The 24,916-nt window shown below is 47.4% G+C and overlaps 1 protein-coding gene across 2 annotated transcripts in view; it reads right to left on the minus strand.

The window, feature by feature from the left end:
* The window catches only part of ABCC4 (ATP binding cassette subfamily C member 4 (PEL blood group)), a 2,280,107-nt gene that overhangs the window by 179,535 nt on the left and 2,075,656 nt on the right, over window positions 1-24,916 (minus strand). The window lies entirely within an intron of this gene.

A 24,916-nucleotide genomic window follows, 5' to 3' on the forward strand; every position in this document is an offset into this window, starting at 1 on the left:
TTGTTTCCATAATCTCACTGGTGCCTCCTAAACGCAGGGAACTATGACACAACGTCTGACCATGGTTTGTTGCTAGAAAGATGAGCGTGCTTTTGGCTTGATAAAGAATAAGTGCCTTTCTTCGAGTTGCAAATGAAACCTGCTGTCAGTGGCCCGTAACACTTGACTAGCTTTCAAGGAAGAAGCACTAAGCACTTTTATTGTACATACCAAATGAAAGAGCAAGCAATAGAGCAAATGAATGCATATATGTATAGGCTTTTGTTTTCTTAAATCTAAAGCCATTCTTCACACATTTTCATTGTCACAAAATAAAGACTAAGGCCGTTTTCCGAGATTAGAAAATAATTAACATCCTCAATTAATCACTAAATCCATTGCTTTTTATTTGAACAAAGCCACAAGATGGCTAATGAGATCTCTTAACCTATACAGAGAAAGAGGAAATCTACCAAGAGCAAAACTGTATGATGACTGCAGCTTTCATCTGAAGGTCCAGAGGTGAGGTCCCGTGGCAGAGAATTTCACAACTACGGGCATGTGATTTGATAAAAGAGTGCAAATCATCCCAACAGTTTAGCCTTTGTTTCGAACTAGCAGAAGTACCCGTTCTCTGAATGGGTTCTGTAGACAGACATGATAACACTGATCCTGTAGGTCGCTGCTCCCATTCGCTTATTGCATGATGTGCTTTGCACCCTGAAGTAAACTGCACTGAGAAGGGGCGCATGTGGGTGGCTGACATACCACGGAGCAGACGTTGGGGGAGCAGAGAGTTGGTGTGCAGCTGCATACTGGGACTTTCTGTGCTCTTCCCCCAGCTGTCGCTCCACCCTGGCACGGTTCAATTCGTTGCGGTACATTGTAGTACAAATATCTTGGAAACCATGCATCCTAGGGCCTGGACCTCGAGTTTTGTTGCTCGTGTCGGGACCGGTCCTTCTACGACCACATTGATGTTTCGCCAATTTCAGGAACTGTCTCGTGTGTGAAAGTGCTGAAATAAAGAGAAACGGATGGGGTGTCCAAATGTCATGTAGTCAGTAATGTCCGGAGTGTCCTAATAGGAAACTATGTAACATTTGGTGCAGATTGGTTAAACAGTGTGTAATTGTATAAGAAACAATGCTTTGCCACAAATCCTGCCATAAACACATTTTAACTTTTATATATATACTTATAAGAAATCTTGGCTGATCCTTTGCTGCCATTTAGAGAGATTTCTTTCTTAGCTGGGCAGACATGTTTAAAGATCTGTGCACCAGGGGGAGAATCTTAAAGTGCATACAAGCCTTTTTTGGGAGACCAGGATAGTGCTCTCTGTCCAGCTATGAGGGTAAACCCATGGTCTAAATATCACATTGTCTGGTGTCAGCCATCCAGTTTATGGGAATCTCCAAGAAGACCTAGTTTGAGACTTGAAATACTGAAAGAGCCTACAATCAAAGTTCATTTTTTTCAGCATGTTGGCAACACTTTCCCGCAGCACATTCAAACAAAACGTTAATTTTGGACAAATGTGACTTTACAAATTCTTTCAAAGAAACAACTATAAATATAAACAATAAAAAAAGGATCCTGGAAATAACTAGGAACCTGGAAGTAAAGTGCAAGTACAATTGCAGTAATCCATACAGTACCAGGCCAAGGGGCAGTGCCGTCAAAGTTCACAATCCTTTAGACATCATGCTAAAAATACCTAAATGAAAAGCATAAAGTCCAGAATAAAAATAGCAACTAGTATTTAAAAGAATACATTATTTATCACTCTTTACCATTCTCCCTGATGTATTAGTCTTCCTTCCCGCAGATTCTTCATCTTGGATATCCACTCTCCAGCGCCGGCTGCCTTTGGAAAGGGTTTCAACCACGATGGAGCGCAGTGCTGCTCTGCATCAGCTCTGCCAGATGCCATTGCACTAGCAGACGCCAGATGTGATGTAGGGGGTGGTATATATATATATATATATATATATATATATATATATATATATATATATATATATATATATATATATATATATATATATATATATATATATATATATATATATATGACAATGCATTACTTACCGTAAAAGCATTTCTGATGGTTGTATCTGCTTAGATTCACATGCTGTGCATAGGTCCGACATCCAGTGGTCACTGCGGAGTATTGCATTTTGTTTTTCGTAGTCGAAAAGGGGACGTCGACAAGGCGTGTCTGTAACACTATCCCTATAGTGATGTGCGTTGTACCCACAATCCCTCACGCGTCGAGGTCCCTCTGTTTGTATTTTTTCTGCCCTGAGGGAGCCTTCTATACGTGAGTGAGTACAGAAAAGAGAGAGATGTAGAAAGATGTCTATGTTCCTTCCATCCGAGCGGGGAGGAAGGGTGGGCGCATGTGAATCTAAGCAGATACAACCATCAGAAATGCTTTTACGGTAAGTAATGCATTGTCTTCTGATGTTTGTTAATCTGCTTAGAATCACATGCTGTGCATAGACTAGCGAGCAGTACCCGGAGTTGGCGGTGGGTTATGAGAAGGAACAGTAGAGAAAACATGTCTTAATACTGCCTGCTCCACCTGGGAGACAGATCTAGAGTGTGCATCTAGACAGTAGTGTTTTGTAAAGGTGTGCACAGAACTCCAGGTAGCCGCTTTGCAGATGGACTCAAGGGGAACATTTGCAATGAACGCTATGGAAGCCCCAGTGCCTGGAGTGGAATGTGCTCTTGGCTTGAAGGGTAGTTCTCTCTTAGCAAGAGTGTAACAGAGAGTGATGCATTGAACAATCCATCTAGATATAGTGGACTTTGAGACTGCATCTCCTTCTCTTCCTGCTGCCACTGAGACAAAGAACTGGTTAGTCTTTCTCAGTGGTCTGGTTCTTTCCATGTAGAACATGACAGCTCTGCGTACGTCTAGTGTATGCAGACTTTTTTCTCCCAAGCTGGAAGCGTTTTGAAAGAACGTCGGTAGTTCTATTGACTGGTTTACATGAAATTTCGAGATGAATTTTGGTGCAAACCTTGGGTGTGTGCGTAGAACCACCTTATCCTTGTGAACTGTTACGAAGGGGTCTAGAACAGAAAGAGCCTGTAGTTCACTTACTCTCCTAATGGAGGTGATAGCTATTAGGAAAGCAGTCTTAAGAGTGAGGTCCTTAAGAGTTGCCTTGTGCATGGGTTCAAAGGGAGGGCCCATGAGTCTAGAAAGTACCACATTTAAGTCCCATCCGGGAGCTGGGTTAGCTTTCGGAGGGTGTATTCTCTTTACCCCCTCCATGAAGGCTTTGATAACTGGTATCTTCCACCACGACACTTTAAGTTGGGAAGTGGTGTATGCAGAAAGTGCCGCTAGGTGGACTTTAATGGAATTGAACACTAGACCTGAATCCAGTAAATGGGTCAAGTACAGAACAATGTTCGTGGGAGAGCAGTCAACCGGGTTGATGCTCTTACCTCAACACCAGATGACAAATCTTTTCCACTTGCTAGAATAGCAGTGGCGAGTATTAGGTTTTCTGGCTTCCCTGAGGATGTCCATACATCTCTGCGGGAGTTGTAGATGTCCAAATTCTATGATCTCAGGAGCCAGGCTGCCAAGTTCATGGTCTGAGGGCATGGATGCAGTGTCCTGCCCTTGTCCTGTGACAGCATGTTGTACGGGCAGGGAAGTCTCACAGGGGGAGATAGGGACATCTCCATCAAGTGAGCGAACCCATGGCTGCCGGGCCCACATTGGGGCCACTAGTATCACGGTAACCTGTTCCTGGTGCATCTTGTGCACCACCTTGTTGAGAAGGGGAGTCGGGGGAAAGGCGTAAACAAATTTCCCCGACCATTGAATCGACAGACCGTTCCCCTTGGACTGGTTTTGGGGGTACCTGGAGGCGTAACTTTGGCATTGTGAGTTCTCCAGTGTTGCGAACAGGTCTATTTCTGGGAATCCCCATTGCGTGAAGACGTCTAAGACGATGTCTTCGTGCAATTGCCATTCGTACTCTTCGGGCAGGGGGAAGTCTCTGCTGAGTTCATCTGCTAGCAGATTGAGTTCCCCTGGTACGTGTTGTGACAGTAGGAACATGTTGTGTTTGAGAGCCCACTTCCATATATTCTGTGACAGTTTGGACAGTCCTGGAGAGTGGGTTCCCCCCTGCTTGTTGATGTAGTACATGGGTGTGGTGCTGTCTGTAAGGATCATCACTGTCTTCCCTTGTAGGTGTTCCTGGAAGGCTTTTAGTGCTTTGAACACAGCTAGTAGCTCCAGAAGGTTTATATGCTTGGATGCTACGTTCGGAGTCCAGACTCCGTGAGCAGTTTGATGGGATAGGTGAGCCCCCCATCCTGTGAGGGATGCGTCCGTGGCTAGAGTGGCCTCCACCGCGGGTGTGGCAAAGGGTTTCCCTATTATCAGGTTTTCCTTTGTCCACCACCGTAGCGAGAGAACCAAGGCCTGCGAGACCACCACTAGATCGTCCCATTGTCTGCTGGCCTGACACCATTGGCTGTTGAGTCACTCTTGCATTGGGCGCATGCGCAGGCGCGCGTGAGGTACCAAATAAATACATGATGCCATCATACCTAGCAAACGCATCGCTTTGCGCACAGTCACCTCTCGACCTGCCACATATTGGGGGATCTGAAATGGCATGTTTTGGACCCTCTCGTTGGAGGGGAAGGCGAGGCCGTCCTTTGTTCGAATTAGAGCCCCTAGGAATTGTTTGACTTGGCTGGGGTCTAAGCTGGACTTCTTCTCGTTGATGGAGAAGCCCAGTTGGAACAAAAGGTCTACAGTCTTTTGGGTGTTTGAGAAGCATGTCTCGTAAGAATCCCCTGTTATGAGCCAGTCGTCGAGGTAAGGGTATACTGGGATGGATAACCTGCACAGGTATGCCACTGCCACTGCCAGTACCTTCGTGAATACCCTTGGTGCAGATGCTATGCCGAAGGGTAACACTCTGAACTGGTAGTGTTTGCCCTCTATCATGAACCTGAGGTATTTTCTGTGCGCTGGCAACATTAAAATATGAAAGTATGCATCTCTTATGTCCAGTGTTGTCATGTAATCTACCTGTGATAGCAGTGGGATCACTTCCTGTAAGGTCACCATACGAAACTTCTGGGGTTTGACAAACTTGTTCGCTGGGCACAGATCTAATACAGGGCGCATGGTTAGATCCTTTTTGGGTACAAGGAAGTACACTGAATAAATACCTTCCATTACCTGACATGGAGGCACAACCTCTATGGCTCCTTTTTCCAGCAGTTGGTCCACTTCTTGGAGAAGGATGGCGAGGTGTTCTGGTGTCATGCGGCGTCCCCTCGGAGGTCTGTATGTTGGGGAACTGTTGAACTCTATACAGTAGCCGCGGGCTACGGTGGAAAGTACCCAGCGGTCTGATGTTATTCCCTCCCATGCTGGAAGAAAGGATGTTAACCGGCCCCCGACTGGTGTTGCATGGGAGGGGACGCAAATCTTCACGTCACTTGGTGGTGTTGTTGGCTTGGGAGCCTCTGGGGGTGGAACCCCGGCCTCTTCCCTTGCCACGACGTTGACCCCCTCTGATTATACTGGCCGCTATTACTCTGGTAGTTGCTGGCAGAGTACTGTTGTTGTTGGTTTTGTTGCTGGCGTTGTCCACGAAAAAAGCGCTTATTACCAAATCCCCGCCTATTAGAAATTTGGTCTAAGGTCTTTATAGTATCAAATTCTTTTTTCGCGTTCTCCAGCGCGTCATCCACTGCTCTCCCAAAGAGGTTGGATTCCTCTATGGGTTTATTAATAAGGGATGCTTGTGTTTCCGCCTTAAATCCGGAATTGCGAAGCCAGACGTGACGCTTCAGTAAAATTCCTTGTACCAAAGTGCGGCCAGCCGTCTCTGCTGCATCGAGGGTGTTCTTGACGATGCTTTGATTGACCAGAGAGCCCTCATTAACTGTAGCCAGTAAACGAATCCTTAGGGGTTCGAGAGCTTCTTCGATGTCCTGTCTGATCTTAGCCCATTGAGCATCGGCGTAGCTTGCCATTAGGGTATTATTATTGGCGATTCTGGTAGAGAATGCTGCAGAGGTGGTGATTCTCTTGGCTAGGGCATACAGCTTCTTCCCCTCTTTATCTGGGGGTGCCTCGCTAGTAGATAGTGGGACTCCTGCCCTTTTTCTGGTGTTGGTCACGACCAGGGAGTCCGGGATTGAGTGACCCTTAATAAATAATGTGTCTGATTGAGAGGGAGAGAACAGTTTCTCAATCCTCGGATTGACCCCTCTCACCAATGCAGGAGTGGAAAGAGAAGGTGTAATACGTCTCTTAACTGAGGCGAGGATAGGTATAACCTGGCTAGTGGTGGTTTTTTCTTTGATAATCCTCTCCACAAAATCAGTGTCTGGGGTGACGTCTCCAGTTTCGATTTCGAAATGCGCTGCTGCCTTCTTCAGAGGTGCATTGAAGGTGGGTTGATCATCGACAGGCGAAGGGTTCCTGACTGGTGTAGATTCAGTAGACCTGATGACTATACTGCTACTGCCTGTGTCAGTCGACCTAGCCGGTGACTGCCAGGGATTTTGGTCGCGCTAGCCTGTGTCTTCCTGGAATCCTTCCTCAAATAGGTTAGTTTCCTCGTGAAAACATTCCTCTTCTTGTTGGTCCTCAACATAGGTGAACTCATCTTCCTCTTGGAAGAAGGTGTCTTCCTCATTGGGATTGTAAGAGTTTATGTCCTCCTGCATGGGGTTATAAAACTTCTGGTATTTAGCCCTTGGACTCTCAAAGGGTGCCTCCCTTGGTCTCTTGGGCGCCCTGTCTTCTGGGATGGACATGAACCTATCTAGTTTGTCCATTCAGGTCTGGAACCTTTCAAAGGTCCACTGAGGTCGGCCAGGACGGTCTGGGAAAGAAAATGGGGTTTCTTCCTCCTGTAATTGTCTGGTTCTGTCCCATAACGTCGAAGAAAGAGAGCCTTCGCCTTCTGAGTAGCCTTCTTGCTGGCAAGGGCCTTCCGACGGCGTCGGGAACTTACCTGATCTATTTTCCGGCGTCTTCGGCGTATCTTTAGCCTTGTGCGCGGTTTTCGGCGTTTCACTCGCCGTACGTCTTTGGCCGTCCTTGGACGCAATGCGCGCGAGGCTTTCGGCGATCATTCTCTCTTCCGAGGGATCGGTCGCCGTTGCGCTATGGAGCATCGAGCCTTTGCTCGTCGAGTCATTGGTCGTCGAGTCCTTGTTGGCAACGTGAGCGCTCTTGCGATGCGTGTCGCCGGAAATTTTGGTGTTAGCGCCCTTATTTTTAGAGTGCCCAGTCGCCTGTCGTGGTGGTGGGGAGGGTTGACGGCCCTTACGGTCGGTGGAAGACGTCGGTGGGCCCGGCGTCCCCGTTGGCGCTATGGCTGTCTTTGACGAATGTGTGCCTGGGGGTATGTGCTTTGGTGTTTTTCTGTGTGCGTCCTTGTCGCCGGGGTGTTCATCCCCATAAGCTGGGCGTGAGCCGGGCTTGTCGGGCCCGGGGACGGACGACGAGGAGCATGAATGCTCCTTTGAGAGGTCTACAGCCTCCGTTACGGGGGCCATGTAGCCACTATCCTCGTCACACTCAGCGGCGGCGGCAGCGGGCGAGGAGTCAGGCCTAGACATAGCGTAGGCCGCCCACCTTTTGACCCTGCGGTCCTTTAGAGTTTTGGGCTTTAGTAATTTGCAGGCCGCACTGCCGTCCTCCTGGTGATCGAGGGGTAAGCAACGGTTGCACCGTTTATGCTTATCCTTCCAGGTATATTTACCCTTGCAAGCGGGCAAAACCTAAATGGCGTCCTCTCCATAGCTAAGGGTAATAGGTGTGACTACGACCTCGAAAGAGAGGGAGGGGAAAGAAAAAGGCATTCTTAAAGAAAAGAAAGAAAGACCACAAAGCCCCACTCTCCCTACTGTGTATGGCCGGCGAGGCCAGGCCACGTGTTCGGCAGCGCCGAAGGATCTCCTCCGCTCGTCCTTCCGTCGAAGATCTTACTCGGCGGAGAAACAGCTCTGCGTCGAGGGAGGGATCTATCGTTATTGGTATTAATAACAAACGACCAAAGGTCGAAGAAACTATTTGGCAATGTCTCTCGAGGAGCTCCGCATAAAGGCGACCATTAGCTGGGCGGAAAAAAACAATCTGAGGGACCTCGACGCGTGAGGGATTGTGGGTACAACGCACGTCACTATAGGGATAGTGTTACAGACACGGCTTGTAGACGTCCCCTTTTCGACTACGAAAAACAAAATGCAATACTCCGCAGTGACCACTGGATGTCGGACCTATGCACAGCATGTGATTCTAAGCAGATTAACAAACATCAGAAATATATATTCCACGGCCACGGTAGTTGCTGTTTCCATAGGAAGAGCACATCTTGGGCGGCTTATAACTTCGCTCCCTCTGGACGAATCCTCACCAAACGTTGCAAAAAAAGTATATGGCCCACTCTGAATTTTTTTGCAAAGTTTGGTGATGTATGGTCCGGGGGGGGGGCAAAGTTATAGGGGGGATCCCAAAACTTTTTTTTTTCCCCCATAGACTGAATGGGGGAAAACTTTGCGCAAGGCTACAGGCGAAACCGCTGGACGGATTTGCACCAAATTTGAGGCAGGGGCTTGGGCGTGAAAGCGTGCTTTTGCAAATGTTGTGACAATCCATCCAGTAATTCCCTTAAAAACGAATTGTTATATTAAAATGCCAATAAAGAGAGTTTTAAAAAAAAAAGTATGTCTCCAAAAATGAGTGATATCTATGTCCGCTCCGCGGTCACACTTCCCTGTTCGCTCCGTGGAGAACATTGCAATTGGCTATTCCGTGGGGTGCTCCCGGTGACCATGTTGCGCTTTCACTGATTGGTTGTGGCACAGTGTGAAGTGCGTCTTAATCTTTTGATACGTCCGCCATGTTTACTTCGTTTTCTGTTGAACGCGAACTTCGGTGCAAACATACGTAAACGAAGAATGCACTTATAACACTTTATGGAACACTGTTTCGAAAGGTGAGCGTTAATGAGACGTGGTAGTAGAAAGTTAAACATTGAAGAATTCTTGTTAGCACTGTCATATGGTACAGTGGGATTTGCTACTCATTGTACGAAATGAACTTACTTCGTCCATTATACAATCCATTGCTGCGGTCAGAGTGGCGGGAATCTGAGGCAGACACCTGCTATATTTCGTACACACAGCCCTTCTGCACGTGTACACCAATAGCGGTTCTCAAAAATAGACGCTGATATGTTATTGCAAAATGAGAATGTATTTACATTCGGAGTGAAGGCCACTGCATTTTCTCTTTTCAACACAAGCTCAGTACGGCCGCATATTTGTCGACACCCATAAGGGTCCCTTGTATTTTAACCCTCAGGTACAGGTTAGGTACATATTAAGAGTAGAAAGAAGGTAGGGAGTAACAGTTTGAAAAACATATCGTTTGATAAGGTTATGCTTTAAAAACTTTTGCACTGACCATGAGAAATTAGTTGCCGAACAGGCAGTCTTCCAGATACACTAGTGTCTGACTACAGCTAACGCAATGGAGGCGCTCCACATCATGTAGGTGTATTTTTGCCGCCTAAATTCTGAATTGACGTTATGCTTTAGTTTGTAAAAAAAAATATTTTCCCTAATGTTTTACAAGTTTTATGTGCCGTTGCAATTTTTTACCTATTATGGACATTGCACATTGTCGCCGTTTGTAGGGTGCCACTACATTTCCCCAAATTAAAATAATATTTAATAATTAAGATATGTGTTACAATTTTTTTTCTGACTGTCAGTAAATACACCTACCTGGCCTAGATATGACAGTGAACAAAAACGAAGGGGCTACACATGTGATGTCATCAGAAGTGCACAGTGGCGATGGCAAGTAAGGGGGCTCAGTCTGCCACAACTGGCGAATTTCAGGGGTTTTTCGTTTTTAATTTGAACCACAATGGGGAGGGCGAACATTTTTCTTTAATGAAGTGCACAGGTTTTTCATAGGGCAACTTAATCATAATGTCCCCTCAACAAAGTTTTTTTGTAGTGAAATATATATATTTTTATATATACACACACACACACACACACACTTGCCACAGTCTGCACCTTCCGTTCTGCCCTTTTCCCAAGCACTCAGCAGCTAAGGGACTGCAGAAGAGATGAGGCGTAGGAGCAATCCACTAAGAGGGTCAGTTTGAGAGGGTGATGAGGAATATGTTGGAGGAAGGACTAATCCATCAAAAAGAACATTACCAATAGCTAAGTAATTTGTTCCTCTAATAGATTACCTCTTCCCACAGATTCCTCATTTTAGATAGAGTCTCATAGCAGTACAGAAATCGGGAGGAGGTAGGAGCATGAACAGACCGCACCCAGGTAAACCATTGGGCGTGGAGCAATCAGGCAAAGCATGTGTCCTGAGACTACCAACCACATTCTTCCAAGCCATATTGTAACATTTAGAGATGCTGAAAATTATAAATCTGGACAGGGCATGTAAATTAACTGCCCTGCTCATACAGACACTAGTCTAACCTAGAAAGAGCTGGTCATCTTTACTGAAATCACTCACCCGAGTGGCATAGTAGTGAAGGGTCCACACAGTGTTCAGCTGATGGAATCTCTCCTCTACCCTAGAGTGATGAGGTGTAGGGAAAAACACAGGATCTTCTGAAATGAAATTCCAGCACCTTGGCCAGAAAGCATGGTCGCACTCTCAAAAGTCACCTCCTTGGAGAACACCGAGTATAGACATTATACCGAGAGAGCATGGTGTACACTCCTCACCCATCTCATGGAAGTGATGGCCACAAGGAAAATTAACTTAAGGGTGAGCCGTCTTGAAGAACATGAATTCAGAGGCGCAAATGGAGAACCTGTAGGAGCAGGTGACTGCGTTTCCCCAGGCTCCAGACCCCTAACCGCCATCACATTGGAACAGCAGTAGAAGAGCTCTATGTGGGACCCCATGTGTTGTCCCTATACTGCATCGAGTGTATGAGAGGCGATATGCACTTGGGCAACCATACCAAATGTAACCTCGTACTGAAAGAGTGGACGGATGTAAGCATGCACCGTTGGACATCATGGAACGCCGAGTGAAATCTGATGAGGGAAGTGCGATGTCATGAAGAAGATATACAAGGACATACTGAAATTATATGAAAATACTTAAGAGTAACAATGTAACTGCAGTGACCAGAGAAACGTGTATGAAATTATAAAGCAATCATATATTACTATTATTATTATAAATACAAAGAAGATAATGTAACTTACTGACCAATATGTGTAAATGCATAGTAGCGCAAGGTAGATGAAACATATAGAAGCTTGCTATAGAGGAAAATATAACGTGGCTGGGATGGCCATAATAGGAAGATGGACGTCGGCTCATGTTAAGACTCAATCCAGCTACCTCAGAGACAGACCAGGGATGTAGAGTCAAGAGACGTTGGAGAAATAGGTTTATGTGCACAATAAAAGGAGTCTGTGTTGGCCTGGGATCAAGGGTGCTATTTTAAGGTATAATTGCAAGGCACAAGGGGAGGCGGACGGATAATCCATGTATGTAAGACATATTTCTTTTAAGATTAAAGAAGAAGAAACCATTTTCAAGAGCCAAGTATTGTACACTTAACAGTTGTGAGACAGGCATGGTATCAAGAGAGACACAGACTCAAAGGTAACAGTTTCAAAACCTTTATTTAATAAAGTTCTGCGGTTGGTGTAATACCTAACTGGCCCCAACTGTAAAGGGAAAGTTCCCTCAACTGATGTTTCTAAAGGCCGTTGATGCCTGAAAGTCCAAAACCAAAATCGGTCTGTGTCTAAATCTATGTCTGCCCTCACTCTTTGACAAATGTTATAGGAAGTTTTCTTAAAGAAAAATAGTGGTTAAAAAAAAAGGCAATGTAAACCACAGCTGGTTTCCAGTAGTCTTAGCAATAGATGTAGTTTTGCCAGTTCAAAATAGTTCAACTCAAAAGGGTTGCCATTGAAACCTTCCACATAGGGCTCTTGCAGCGAGTCAATGGATTTTGTAATGTCTCTGGGGTCTCTTGGGGTTACCTTCCCCAAGCTTCGATATTTCCAGACAAAAAAATAGTTCCTGTTAGGCCTCTCTGTCACACTCTACCCCCGGTCTTACCTGTTTGTCCTTTGTTGCTTTCTTCTTTGAAGGTTTCTCTGTCTTCTGGGATGTCCGGGACTTGTTCAGGTAAGGCCGGTGGTCCTCCGTATCCAGCGTGGAACGAGAGCAGACTCAGAGGAAGACAAGAGATCAGGATTCCAGGAAGGTAAGAGCAGTCAATGCCGAGGAATAAGCGCGGAACCAGGGACGGGAAGCACTACTCGCAAGTATTGAGATGGAGTTGTGAGCGCGGTAGCATGGAAGCGGGGCCCAGGAAGGAATGTGCAGACGGCCTCGGAGAAGGCAACAGGCCGCTTCAATAATCCAGGAATGAAGAAAAGGGAATATGGATGGTATCGGTCAACGATACGAGGAAAGGAAGGCCAGAAGGGGCGTAAATGGTGAGTCATGACAGCATGCCCCCTCCTAAAACCCGATCCACCGGGTTTGCCCGGATGAGCTAGATGGAATTTTTCTGCACTAAGCAAGGGGCATTCATGTTGGAGAGTGGCTGCCATGTTCGTTCGCTGGGAGGATATCCTTTCCATTCCACTAAGTACTTTAGCCGACCTCTTCTATATCTAGAGTCACAAATCTTGGAAGCCTCAAATTCAATCGGATCGTTGACGAGCACTGGGTTAGGTCGGTGAGCTGATCTGGTGGATGCAATACAAGGGTTGAGCAGGGAAGTGTGAAAAACAGGATGAATCCAGAGTCTGGTAACTGGAGTCGATATGCCACTTGGTTGATGACCTCATTGATAGGAAAAGGACCATAGAATTTGGGAGCCAGTTTATTAGGATGCAGATGTTGAGGCAGGAGTTTAAAAGACAACCAGACCTTGTCACCAATTCCATAGACAGGAGCAGGTCTCCGTTTAGCATCAGCATGTCTTTTGACATCCATTATGGCCTTTTCTAAATGTTCCTTAGCATCCCTATGTGTTGTCACCAGTCTTTCAATCCAGGAATTGACCGATGGAACCGTGGTGGAATGAGGTAGGATTGTTGGCAGAACAGATGGATGGAAACCTTGGCTACAGAAGAAGGGGCTCGTCTTAATAGCAGAATGATCAGAATTGTTATAGGCAAATTCAGTTTCTTGAATTAAGATCGACCAATCATCCCGGACCTTGGCTGAAAAACACTGCAAGTATTGTTCTAGGGTCCGATTTACTTGCTCTGTTATCCCATTGGTCTGGGGGTGGTATCCAGAAGACGAGGCACGTTGGATGCCCAGCATGTGGCATAGGTGTTTCCAGAATTGTGAAATATATTGAGGACCACGGTCTGAAATTATCTTGGAAGGGAGGCCATGTAGTCTGAAGATGCGCTTCAGAAATATACCTGCCATTTCTTGTGCTGAAGGCAACTTGTACAATGGGGTAAAATGAGCCATGTGGGTGAATAGATCGATGGTAACCATAATGGTAGTAAACCCTTTGGAAGCGGGCAGTTCCACGATGAAATCGGTGGCGATTACTTCCCAAGGACGATCTGGCAATGTGGGTTGATGGAGAAGACCTGCAGATTTCCTATTATCTGACTTATTCTGGCTGCAGACAGGGCAGGCTTGGACATACACCCTTACTCCATCAATCATGTTAGGCCACCAGAACTGTCTCTGAATATTGCGAAGAGTAGCAGTAACGCCTCAATGCCCAGAATGGAAGGTATCATGACAGAGGTTTATGATCTTGGTTCTCAACTTGTTTGTGGGTACTGCCAGTCTTATCTTTGAAGAGGTAACCAATATTTCGTGACTAAGGACCATTGGTTTTTCCTGATGTAATCCTTCCAGTGATCAGAAGATAGTGTTTCAGCACGGACCTTTTCCAATAAGGAGTTGGCTTGAGCCACGAACACTGTCAGGGAACATCTTCGGAAAGGCGCGGGCCTCCACTGGCTCGTAATAAGGGCGCCTGTATAAAGCATCGGCAATTACGTTGTTAGTTCCTGGGACATGATGTATGCGAAACTGATACTGGGTGAAAAAATAGGCCCAACGAGCTTGGCGACTGTGTCTGCATTCCAGGGATTGTAGAATCTGTAGATTTCTATGATCGGTTCACACTTGAACAGGAAATTTGGCACCCAGGAGTAAATGGCACCACTCATTAAAGGCTTGCCGGATGGCGAGCAATTCTTTCTCCAGACCTAAATAGTGGGTCTCACTGGGTATTAAAGTTCGGGATAGATAGGTGATGGGATGTTCCGCTTTGTCCTCGGATTTTTGTTTTAGGACAGCACCTATTGCATGATCTGAGGCATCTGATTCTACCAGGAAGGGTTTATTGATATCCGGTTGGGCCAGGATGGGACCTTGAGTAAATCTCCGTTTTAGTTCCTGGAAGGCCGCCTCTTGAGCTTCGGACCAAATGAAGGGAATGTCCTTCTTCAACAATGTGACTGTCGGCTGTACAATGTCAGAGAAGTTGGGAATAAATTTCCGGTAAAAGGTGGCAAGTCCCAGGAAGGATTGAATCTGTTTTACTGTTGTAGGGGCTGGCCAAGAAAGGATAGACTCAACCTTGGAGGGGTCCATTTTGATTCCCTTTGTACTCAGAACGAACCTGAGGTAATGAACTGTTTGGGCGTCAAATATGTATTTCTCTGGTTTAACCAGGAGTTTGTTCTCTCGTAGGCGTTGTAAGACCGATGTCACATGTTCCTGATGTAACTGGAAATCATTTGAATAGATCAATATGTCGTCCAAGTACACTATGACAAAGCGGAACAACATATCCGAAAAGACTCTGTCCATGAATCGCTGAAACACCGCAGGGACGTTTGCAAGACCAAATGGCATTACCAGGTATTCAAAATGTCCAAAGGGGGTCCTGAAAGCGGTCTTCCACTCATCGCCTTCCCTTATCCGGATGAGATGGTAGGCACCTCGTAGGTCGAGTTTAGTAAACATCACAGCTCCCCGAACGGCTTACAATATGTCGGATATGAGCGGTAGAGGGTAACGATCCTTAAGGGTGCATTGGTTAAGTCCCCGATAGTCCAGGCAGGGTCGAAGTTCCTTAGTGTCCTTCTTGGGCATGAAAAACAAAGAGGCACCGGCTGGAGACTTGGAAGGTCGAATGGTTCCATTGGCAAGGTTGGTGTCCAGATACTCCTGCAATGCTCTTTTTTCAGGTTCAGAAAGAATAAACATTCTTCCAAATGGTATCACTGCAGAATCTTCTGTGTCGATTGCGCGATCTTCTGGTCGATGGGGTGGTAGTGATTGAACAATAGCTGTTGAAAACACATCCGAGTATTGTTGGTAAATCTCAGGTACTTGGGAAATATTGGAGACACAGATGGATGGTCGTTCGAGGATCTATGGTTCCATAGATACGTTCTGTACCATGTTTTGGGATAAACAATGGGACAGGCAGAATTCTGAGCCTAGAAATAAGGATTCGGCCGCCCAAATGATGTACGGGTTGTGTTTTTGTAGCCAGGGCATTCCCAGAACCATGGGGTAGTGTGCTGCCTTGATGTCAAAACAAAGCATCTCCTGATTGTTGATTGAGAGCAACATTTCCATGGTTTGTGGGTTATGGGTCCCGAAGACAGTGGTTTCCCATCAATTCCTTCGACAGCTTGGATTGTTCCCTTAGTTTCTCAGGGAATGTTGTATTTCAAGGCCCATTCATGATCCAAGAAGATTCCCATGGCACCACAGTCCACTAGGGCCAGGATGGAATGAGTCTCCTTATTGGTGGTAGATAAGGATGTTTGCAGGACCACCAAGGTATTCAATCGGGGGCAATTAGGAGCAGAGGCGGAGCAAGTATCTTTCTCCCAAAGCTGGGCTCTGCTCAAGATCGGGAGCTGCCGTTTCCCAAACGCCTGGGTGGAGCGATAGGGCAATTCCGGACAGGATGTTTATCAGAGGCAGTGTTAGGGAGAATTCTCCTTCTAGGGCTAATTTCCCTCACCTAGTGAGCCCCCAGCAGCTTTGCTGGATTTCTGGAGTTTATTTTTCCACCTGGTAAGAGTGTGCATCCTTTTTTTTCACTCTTACATGTGTTTTGGCCTATGTGTTGCTACTCATTGTGTGGTCTTGGGCACTGGAGCACACCACTCCAAGTGGCCCTGTTCTTGTATGGGTTACACAGCACCTTTAGTGTAGTAACCCAGGGTTGTCTTTTAGACTTCCCTCTGACTCCATTTCGCTGGGGCTGACTCCTGTCCCCCAGAGAAAGGTAAAGTTGCCATTTACTTTACATAGTCACTTTTACCACAGACCCAGTACACCCCATCTTACATGGAGTACTGGAAAGGGCTAATCTGTATCCCTTTTCTGTCTGTGCCTCCCGGAGCATTGTTTTGCTCTTTTAACATTTAGACTTGGCTGGTGGCAGTGGGATCTACCCTACCTTTTCTACCGCGATTATATTAGATAAACGTGGTACTGTTCTTGGCTATTATATTAGCCTCGAACATAAACCCGCTTGACCAAATCATCTTTCTTTTGGCTCCGGTTGGGTTTATTCGCCATTTCTTTTTGTTAAAGTCCTTCTTGTGTTTTACTTTGTGCGGCAAACTAGGTTCGCCTTCTTTGTTCACCGTCTTTTGGCGGGCTTTTGCAGCGAAGCCCTCTTCTTGGCGCCTGGGTGTCTAGGTAGACTGAATGTGGGGAAGGGTGTAGTCACCCCCTGCACAGAGTATCCTAGGAAACGCAAGTCGCACTTTGCCATGATTGGCTGAGGTGGATGTCCCGGCCGGACAACCCCCCTGCTGCGTGATTGACAGCCAGGCTGTGTGAATGGGGGTTTCGCGCATAAAAGGCAGGTTTCTTGGGCTAGAAGTCAGAGTCGCCTCTAGAACTACAAGGAACCGAAGAGAAGCGGAGAGAACAACGGCTGCTACGACTACCCCGTCCCGGTGAAGCTCTGCTGCAATCCTGAGCTATCTACCCTTCGACGACTAAGAGAAGATCCAGTCCGGAGTCTTCTTCCCTTGAGCCTGGTGGGGATAACCAGCTCATCTTCTTCAGCCAGAGATCTCCGCCGTGGTCGAAATCGCTGCACACTGCTGTAGTGGTCCGGATAGCCACCTGCTGAGCCTCTCCTGTTTTTAAGGAGCACACCTTTTTTGTTGTCGCAGCTGCCGGCTTCATCCCTGCGTGGTGCTGACCCCCTTCAGACGTCCTCCTTCACAACGAAGCTCCAGGAATCGTGGGTCTGCGGGAAACCAACAGGAACAACTGCCAAGGCACTAGCTGCATCGTGGAAATAAGGTACTGTGCTCTACTCGAGGAAACTGGGTGAATCCCTTTTCTTCATCTTCAAGGCTCGTCCTGGTCTTCCCTCCTTCTTATAACTTTTGCTTCCGAACATTGACAATGTTCAAGTACTCTTTGGCTCTACGGAATCATGAACTGTCGAACGGTGTGATCTTCGGCACACGCCTTCGGCGTCAACTAAACCTGGCTCCGACCCTCTGACTTTTGAACTCTTGTTTCTGAGTGTTTCTCGATACTGTTTGCCTAACCTAAATATTGCCTGTGATTTTTGCCTCCAACTCCCTCTGAGTATCTCAGGTGCTAAGTGTGTTTTTGCCCCGGTAGCATTTCATGTCACGGATACGCGTTTATTTAGTAGACCGAACTGTCAAAAAGTGATCACAACCGTATCCGCGGTACCGTGTTTTGTTCATAACACCGGTTCATTCAAACACAGGGTACTTACCTTGAGACTTACTGTACAAAGTGAATTGGTTAGTTGTGGTATATTTAACGTGTGGTTTTGTTTAAAGTTTAATAGAGGTGTTGTGTTTATAACTGATGGTCTTAAAAAGAAATGTACTTATATTTTTTACCTGAAACCTTGAGTCAGTGTTTGCTTGAGTCAAAGTAATTGTGGTCCCTTTGTGTAATCTCTGCTACTACTCATATACTCTTGAGATAAGCCTGGCTGCTCTGCTACTGCTACCACTATAACTTAGTGGTACAGGCTTGTACCAAAGGTAACACTTGTATTGCCACCTGTAGTCTTAATCAGGTGTAGTGGTCCCTAAGGGCATTGCACAGGATTCTGCCTAACAGGCACAATACATACAGAGCCCAGTGTTGATCCTACGCATCCTTTCTTGTGCAGATATTGGACCCCCTATGGAGCCCAATTGCATATGCTTGGGATCAGGAGAGTACGATGTGGTCGCTTCCTTAGGGCTAGGAAATTCCATGGAAACCTTTGGAGAAGCTGTTTTGGTTTTTCTCTTTTCCGCCTTTCTTTCCTGGATTCGAAAGTCTATTTGGAGGGACAAGTCTATCAGAGCCTGGAAGGAACTTGGACGGGCTACTCTGGCAAGTTCGTTCTTCATTTTGCCATTTAAGCCTCTGCGAAACAGGGTAAAACTTGCTTCCTGGGACCAATCGGCCTCTTTAACCAACTGCTTAAAGCGATTTACATAAGAAAGCATGTCTTGACTCCCTTGTTGGAATTCCAGGAGCCTTTCCTGAGCACTGTAAACCTGTTCAGGAGAATCGAACATGGTTTTGAAGGCTTCCACAAATCCGTCATAATTGTCCAGGAGTGGATCTTCAGCATTGACCAAAGAAGTTGCCCAGGCTAAGGCATTGCCCGTGAGATGAGCAATTATAAACCCCACCTTGGCTCGGGGCGTGGAAAAATAGTAGGGTTTAAATGTGAAATGCACCAAACAGGAATCAAGGAAGGATCGCAGTGTCTTGGAGGAACCATCATACTTGTCCACTATGCCGCCTACCAGAGCACTTTCCTGTAATGCCGAATCCCGGGAAAGCACAAGTTGTTTTAACGCAGCATTTTCGGCTTTGAGGTTTTGAACCCCTGTTGTTAATTCCTGCATTCCTCTCATTAGGTCCTGGACTGCAGCCTCCGTATTGAGCTCAGTATAAAGTTCTGGGCGTCTCAAATTGTCACACTCTACCCCCGGTCTTACCTGTTTGTCCTTTGTCGCTTTCTTCTTTGAAGGTTTCTCTGTCTTCCGGGATGTCCAGGACTTGTTCAGGTAAGGCCGGTGGTCCTCCGTATCCAGCGTGGAACGAGAGCAGACTCAGAGGAAGACAAGAGATCAGGATTCCAGGAAGGTAAGAGCAGTAAATGAATAAGCGCGGAACCAGGGACGGGAAGCACTACTCGCAAATACTGAGATGAAGTTGCGAGTGCGGAAGCATGGAAGGGGGGCCCAGGAAGGAATGCGCGGACGGCCTCAGAGAAGGCAACATGCCGCTTCAATAATCCAGGAATGAAGAAAAGGGAATATGGATGGTAGCGGTCAACGATACGAGGAAATGAAGGGAACGATGAACACACTAGCTGCGAACTCGAAAAGGAGCATTGAGACACGCAGCGCCGCATGGGGTGTGCCCGTTTTCTCGGAAGCCAGGGCTTTGGCCTAAATGCTAGAGCGCAGCGTGGCTGATGCGCCGGCCATATTGAGAGGAGAACGGCTCCAGCGGTACGGTGCACTATGGACCAGGAAGTCCAGAAGGGGCGTAAATGACAAGTCATGACACTCTCAGCGTTCCGTTCCCCCTGTCTAGGCCCCTCTTTACAAAGTTCAACACAAAACAAAATATAACAATTCTTCGGTTTCTCAGGGTTCCCCTCCCCAAGCTTGTGCCTCTCTGTTTCCAAAATATACAATTTCTTTCACATACAATCCTTTCATGGGGTAGAATCAGAGACTTTTGAAAACACCAGGCTCTTGGCGCCTCCTAAGCATGACCACTCTGATCTTTGACCTCTCTCTTTGTTTCTTGTACCTGTTTTCCTTTTAACCTTTTATCTTAAGGTGCTTCCTGCACCCTTTTTTGTCTGTGTTTTTTTCAGTTTTTCATGCACACTTGTACTTTCTTTTGCTTTACATTCTCTGTGTTGTGCCTCTGGCATACTTCCCTCTTTCCATCATGCACACTTGCACTTGTCCTTTTCCTTATCGTGCCTCTTGCACACTTCTTTCACTCTTCTGTGTACTGGTTTCCTCCTTTCGGCACATTGTCACCCTTTTCTTACTTGTATATCTCTTTAAATATTTTTACTCTGGACTTCACTTTATTTCCGCGCCACTAGTGCATTTAAATGTCTTTACTCTGGACTTGCCATTATTTCTGCACCACTAGGGAGCGTTCTCCTTTCTTACACTTTCCTTGTACCTTCTTTCCTACTTTGTCCTATTATGCTTTCACGCTCGCTTTCCACTCCGTGTTGCTTTACAAAATCTGGTCTTTCTCGCTTTCCGCTCCAGCCAACCGGATGCTCCAGGGTTTCTCTCTCTCACTTGTTCGAAACTCACTGGGTTTCGTAGCGCTGGCAAGCGTTCTTTCCTGGTTGCATTGGGTCGAGGTCAGTTCAAGGTCACTACCTGCCCCTCGGACACCTTTGCAACCCGACACACGTCCCAAGAGAACAAGCATTTCACTGAACACCGCCAGCAGGCTATAAGCTGCCTCGCTCTAGCTCCCTGGAGACACTGCTCCCTTGCCATGCTGCAGCCCCTCACGAACACCAGGCCAGCGTCTCCTCCAGGCTTCTCTCCCTGCAGCTCCCTTCTCATTGGCTCCTCTGGTCCAGTCATCATCCCAAATTTGCTCTTTCACCTGTGCCGAACCACACCTTTTATAGTCCTCAGTGGAGTCAAGTGAAGCCAGGTGTGTATGATTATAGTAGAGTGCCTGACTCTATTAGTGGGAAAATTAAATGGTAGATGGTAGGCTTTCCCCTGTTTCTCAATGGTTTTTCCATAGGTAATCCTCATTGCTACTGATCACCTATTCTTTGTCGCAGGACTTATTGGAAATGGGGAAGGGGCGATGGGGTGTGATTGGAAATAACCGGGACAGACTGCGGGAGCCCGAACCTGTCTCATCCTCTTTTCAGTACCAGGTGTGTGGACTTGTTGGGGCCCAGTACGATAATGCTAAATCCCATTGTTAACTAGAGGGGTAACTTTGGGAGGAACAAGGTGTGTTCACAGTATATCTTCTGGGTATTGAAGGAGGAGAGACATGGTTAGTGTTAAGAGTTGAAAAAGGTGTTGGTCTCTCTAGATGTCCCTGAGATTTTATCTTCCCTTTTGGTGAGAGAAGGTTAAGGCCGTGAACAAAGAGGGTGGATAGGATGGATTGGGGCAAGAAATGGGGGAATACAATGTCTCGCCTTTCAAACGCACTCTCTGCAGTCCCCAAGGACCCCATGCCCAGGTGATCCTCCCTCGCTTGTCCGCCCCCAGGGCTGGGATGCAACAGCGATGGGCTTCCCCAGGCCATCTGAGCAATGGATCCCAGGGGACTACTTGTGAGAATGACCTCAGGTTTCTCACACAGTGGATAATGTTTATACAAGGTGGAGTGAGCAAGTCTCTAGAGGCCAAGAGGAGCAAGAACACCCAGTATAAGTAAATCAAATAGCAGTAAATAAGAGGTCGAAATTGACAAATTTGTGATCTCCTAACACATGATTCAGAAGTGAAAAACAAGGGCTATTCTTTAAGCTTCGGCCCATCACTGTGACATCAAACGCAATGCATATGACGTCGCACACAGTTTTTACAACGTAAAAGGATTCTAAAATGGCGCTCATGCGAGCACTGACTTGCCAATACGCGGGATCAAACCTGAGGATTAGGAGACTTTCAAAACAGGCAAGATGACCTACATGAGGAAGTGGCTAATGGGGTACTTACAACATGCTATGATATGGCATTTATAACGCGCATATACACCGGTGTTTCAAGGCGCGAGGCTTGGGACTGGATACAATACGGGACTTGAATGATAGAGACTGAGCAGCACAATTGTCTGTGTTTTAATAGGTATTGGGACTGTTTGTCTCCGGTTCCCCCCGGAGTACCGCGAGTCCTCTCCTGCCTACAGACACACGTACACGCAGCTGTTCTTGGCTCGGGCTTCCCTGTCGCTATGACGCGGCCAGGAACGCCCCGTTTATTTATAATGCACGCAGTAGAGTGCAACATCACTCCGCTGCGTGCGTGTGCCCTTAAAGGGGCAGCACCACACTCCTCCTTTTTCATAACAAACAACAAGAAGGGACTGCTACCTACAAACTATAAAAACACACTGGACACATAAAATGGCGGACCCCTTTAATCCCATCCACCCCTCTCCCACATGTTACATCCAGTCCACAAGGTGTTTCCACCAGTTCATGGGTCCAAAATATAGTCACTTAGGTGGGCAGGCTTGCCCCTCCCAACCCTCTGGGGATACCTCCTGCCCACCTCCCGGAATGGTTCCTCCTCACATGAACTCCCTTGAACTGGGGAGCTTGGTGGGTAGACCAGGCCACCGTCCTCATCCAGTACCTCCGTCATATCCCTTCTCTGCACTGCCTCTGGCCTGGCTTCTCCCAGTCTTTTAAAGAAAGAGGCACTGCGTGTTACAGAGGCAGCCCCATCAGAAGGCGTCACTATCGATCCTTGCACTGCCACCACGTCCAAGGGACTCGGCACTTAGGTCAGCGATAGCGTCCCATGTGGATGGCGGTTTCTGACCAACACCTCATCACCTGGGACGAGCTGCTGGGGGCAAAGTCCTCTTCAGATGTTCTCGTGCTCAGTCCTTGCTTTCCTCTCCTTTTCCACCTGCTCATCATTGATGACAGCAGGCTCCCACTCGTCCATTTCCGGTAGCAGGCCTCTCTGGCGAAACCTGAACATCGCCTCAGCCGGCACCACCCCTGTGGATGTATGCAGGGTAGCCCGCTATTCCCTTAGGAACTTGCAGAGGGCCCTCTGCAGACTTTGACCCTGAGCAAGTCGAAAGACGTTATTCAAAGTCCTCATCAGGCGTTCCACCTCACCATTCGCCCTGGGTCACAGCAGCGTGATTTTCCAATGGTGGACCCCATACTTCATCATGTTGGCAAAGCTCTCACCCTGGAATAGCGCCCCATTGTTCGAACACAGCACCTGAGGCAGTCCATGGGTCGCAAAGATCTTCTCAACTGCGACAGCAACATTCTCAAATGCCACTGATTCCACAAACTCCCATTTCCGGGCATCTGTACCACTCATCCACAACCACCAAAAAATGCATGTCTGGTCCTGTGGACCCAAAGTCTGCATGTAACACTTCCCAGGGCTTGGTGCCCCACTGCATGATTTCTATGATGGGTTCCCTCTGCGCCAGGGACGCCGCCTGGCACCACAAAGAGGCCGCTACAAACTCTTCCACCTTCCTTTCCAGGTCCAGGAATCACACCTTCTGGCGCAGCCGGGTGTTCGTTTTGGCGGTGCCCTGATGACCTTGGTGTGCCAGTTCAATCACCTGCGAGATTGTCACCTGGGGGACCACAATTCGGTCACCGCGGAGCAATAGACCACCCTCAGAGAATGCCAGCTCATCGCGGCCTCTCCATAGTTGTTCCAGTCTCGCCTTGGCCTCCAGAGTCCTTAGCGCCAGCGTGTCCAACACAGACCTCCACGAGCCATGTGGGAGAGCTGTCTTGGAGGATGCCAAATCACTCATCCTCCGCAGCTCCTTGTTCCAGTTCCGCAATCGGCACCAAGTTAGGTGGGCCTCCTCTACCATCAGCCGGACATGCTCATCCACCTCCACTGCATGGATGTCTTGCAGCGTTTCGGGTTCCCCCCTCTGATGCCTTCAGAGGTAGTCGGCTGCGTTGCTGTTGCCAGGCTGGTAGACTAGGGATACTCGGTACTCCAGCAAGGCCAACATCCACCGCTCGATCCTTGCCGTTGGCTTGGAGGATGACCCAGCCAGTATAGGAAACAGTGGCTTGTGATCAGTAACCACTGTTACCGGCCTACACAACACATACAGCTGGAAATGGTGACAGCCCCACAGGACAGCCAGTGCCTCCAACTCGATCTGTGAGTACTGCTGCTTCGTCTCAGACAAGGCTTTGCTGGCATACGCAACAAGGCGGATCTCTGAGTTTGCATCGACCTGAGTGAGCACAGCCCCCAGTCCGAGTGGGCTGGCATTCACCACAATCTCAGTCTGGAGCGACGGATCAAAGAAAGCTATTGTGCCCGCCGCCATCAGGGCCCCCTTAATGTCCTCAAATGCAGCTTGCTCCAGCGGCCCCCAATGCCAGGTGACGTCTTTCTTTTTCAGGTCTTGCAGCGGCTTGGATCGGGACGCCAGGTTCCTGATGAACCGGCCACAGTATGTGACCATCCCCAGAAAACTACGAACTTCTGAGTCGTTCTCTGGAGCTCGAGCCTCAGCAATGTCGTTTACCTTTGTGGGGTCAGGTGACGGTATACACTTCTTTTGCCGCAGGATTTTTCGTCGCGGGACTTTTCATCGCTGTTTTTTTATCGAATAAAAATCATCGTTTTTTTGGGGGGGCTAAAAATTAAATAAATATTTGTGGCTGAAAGGGAATAATAAAAAAAAGGGGGGTTTGGGGGAACCAAAAAAAAATAAATACGTTTTTTTCGATAAAAAAAACGGCGATGAAAAGTCCCGCAGTGAAAAATCCTGTGGCAAAATAACGTAGAACCCAGGTGACACGCCCCCTTCTTTGAAGACAAATCCAAAGAACTCAATTTCAGTCCTCAGGAACTTATACTTGTCCCAGTGTAATGTTAGAACCAGAGACTGAAGGCGCTCAAAAGTCTTAGCGAGCCGGCGAAGATGTTCTGCCTCCGATCGAGCAAACACCAGGATATCATCACGGATGTTCAATACTCCAGATAGATCAGCCAGGCCACCCCGGATAATGTTCTGGAAGACTTCCGCCGCCGATGACACCCCGAAGCTCAGGCTCAGGCTTGTAGTGGTAGAGTCCATGATGAGTGGTGAACGTGGTAATATACCACGACTCTGGAT

This window comes from Ambystoma mexicanum, chromosome 7q (assembly GCF_040938575.1).
Source record: "Ambystoma mexicanum isolate Mex_15411 chromosome 7q, UKY_AmexF1_1, whole genome shotgun sequence".
Taxonomy (NCBI): domain Eukaryota; kingdom Metazoa; phylum Chordata; class Amphibia; order Caudata; family Ambystomatidae; genus Ambystoma; species Ambystoma mexicanum.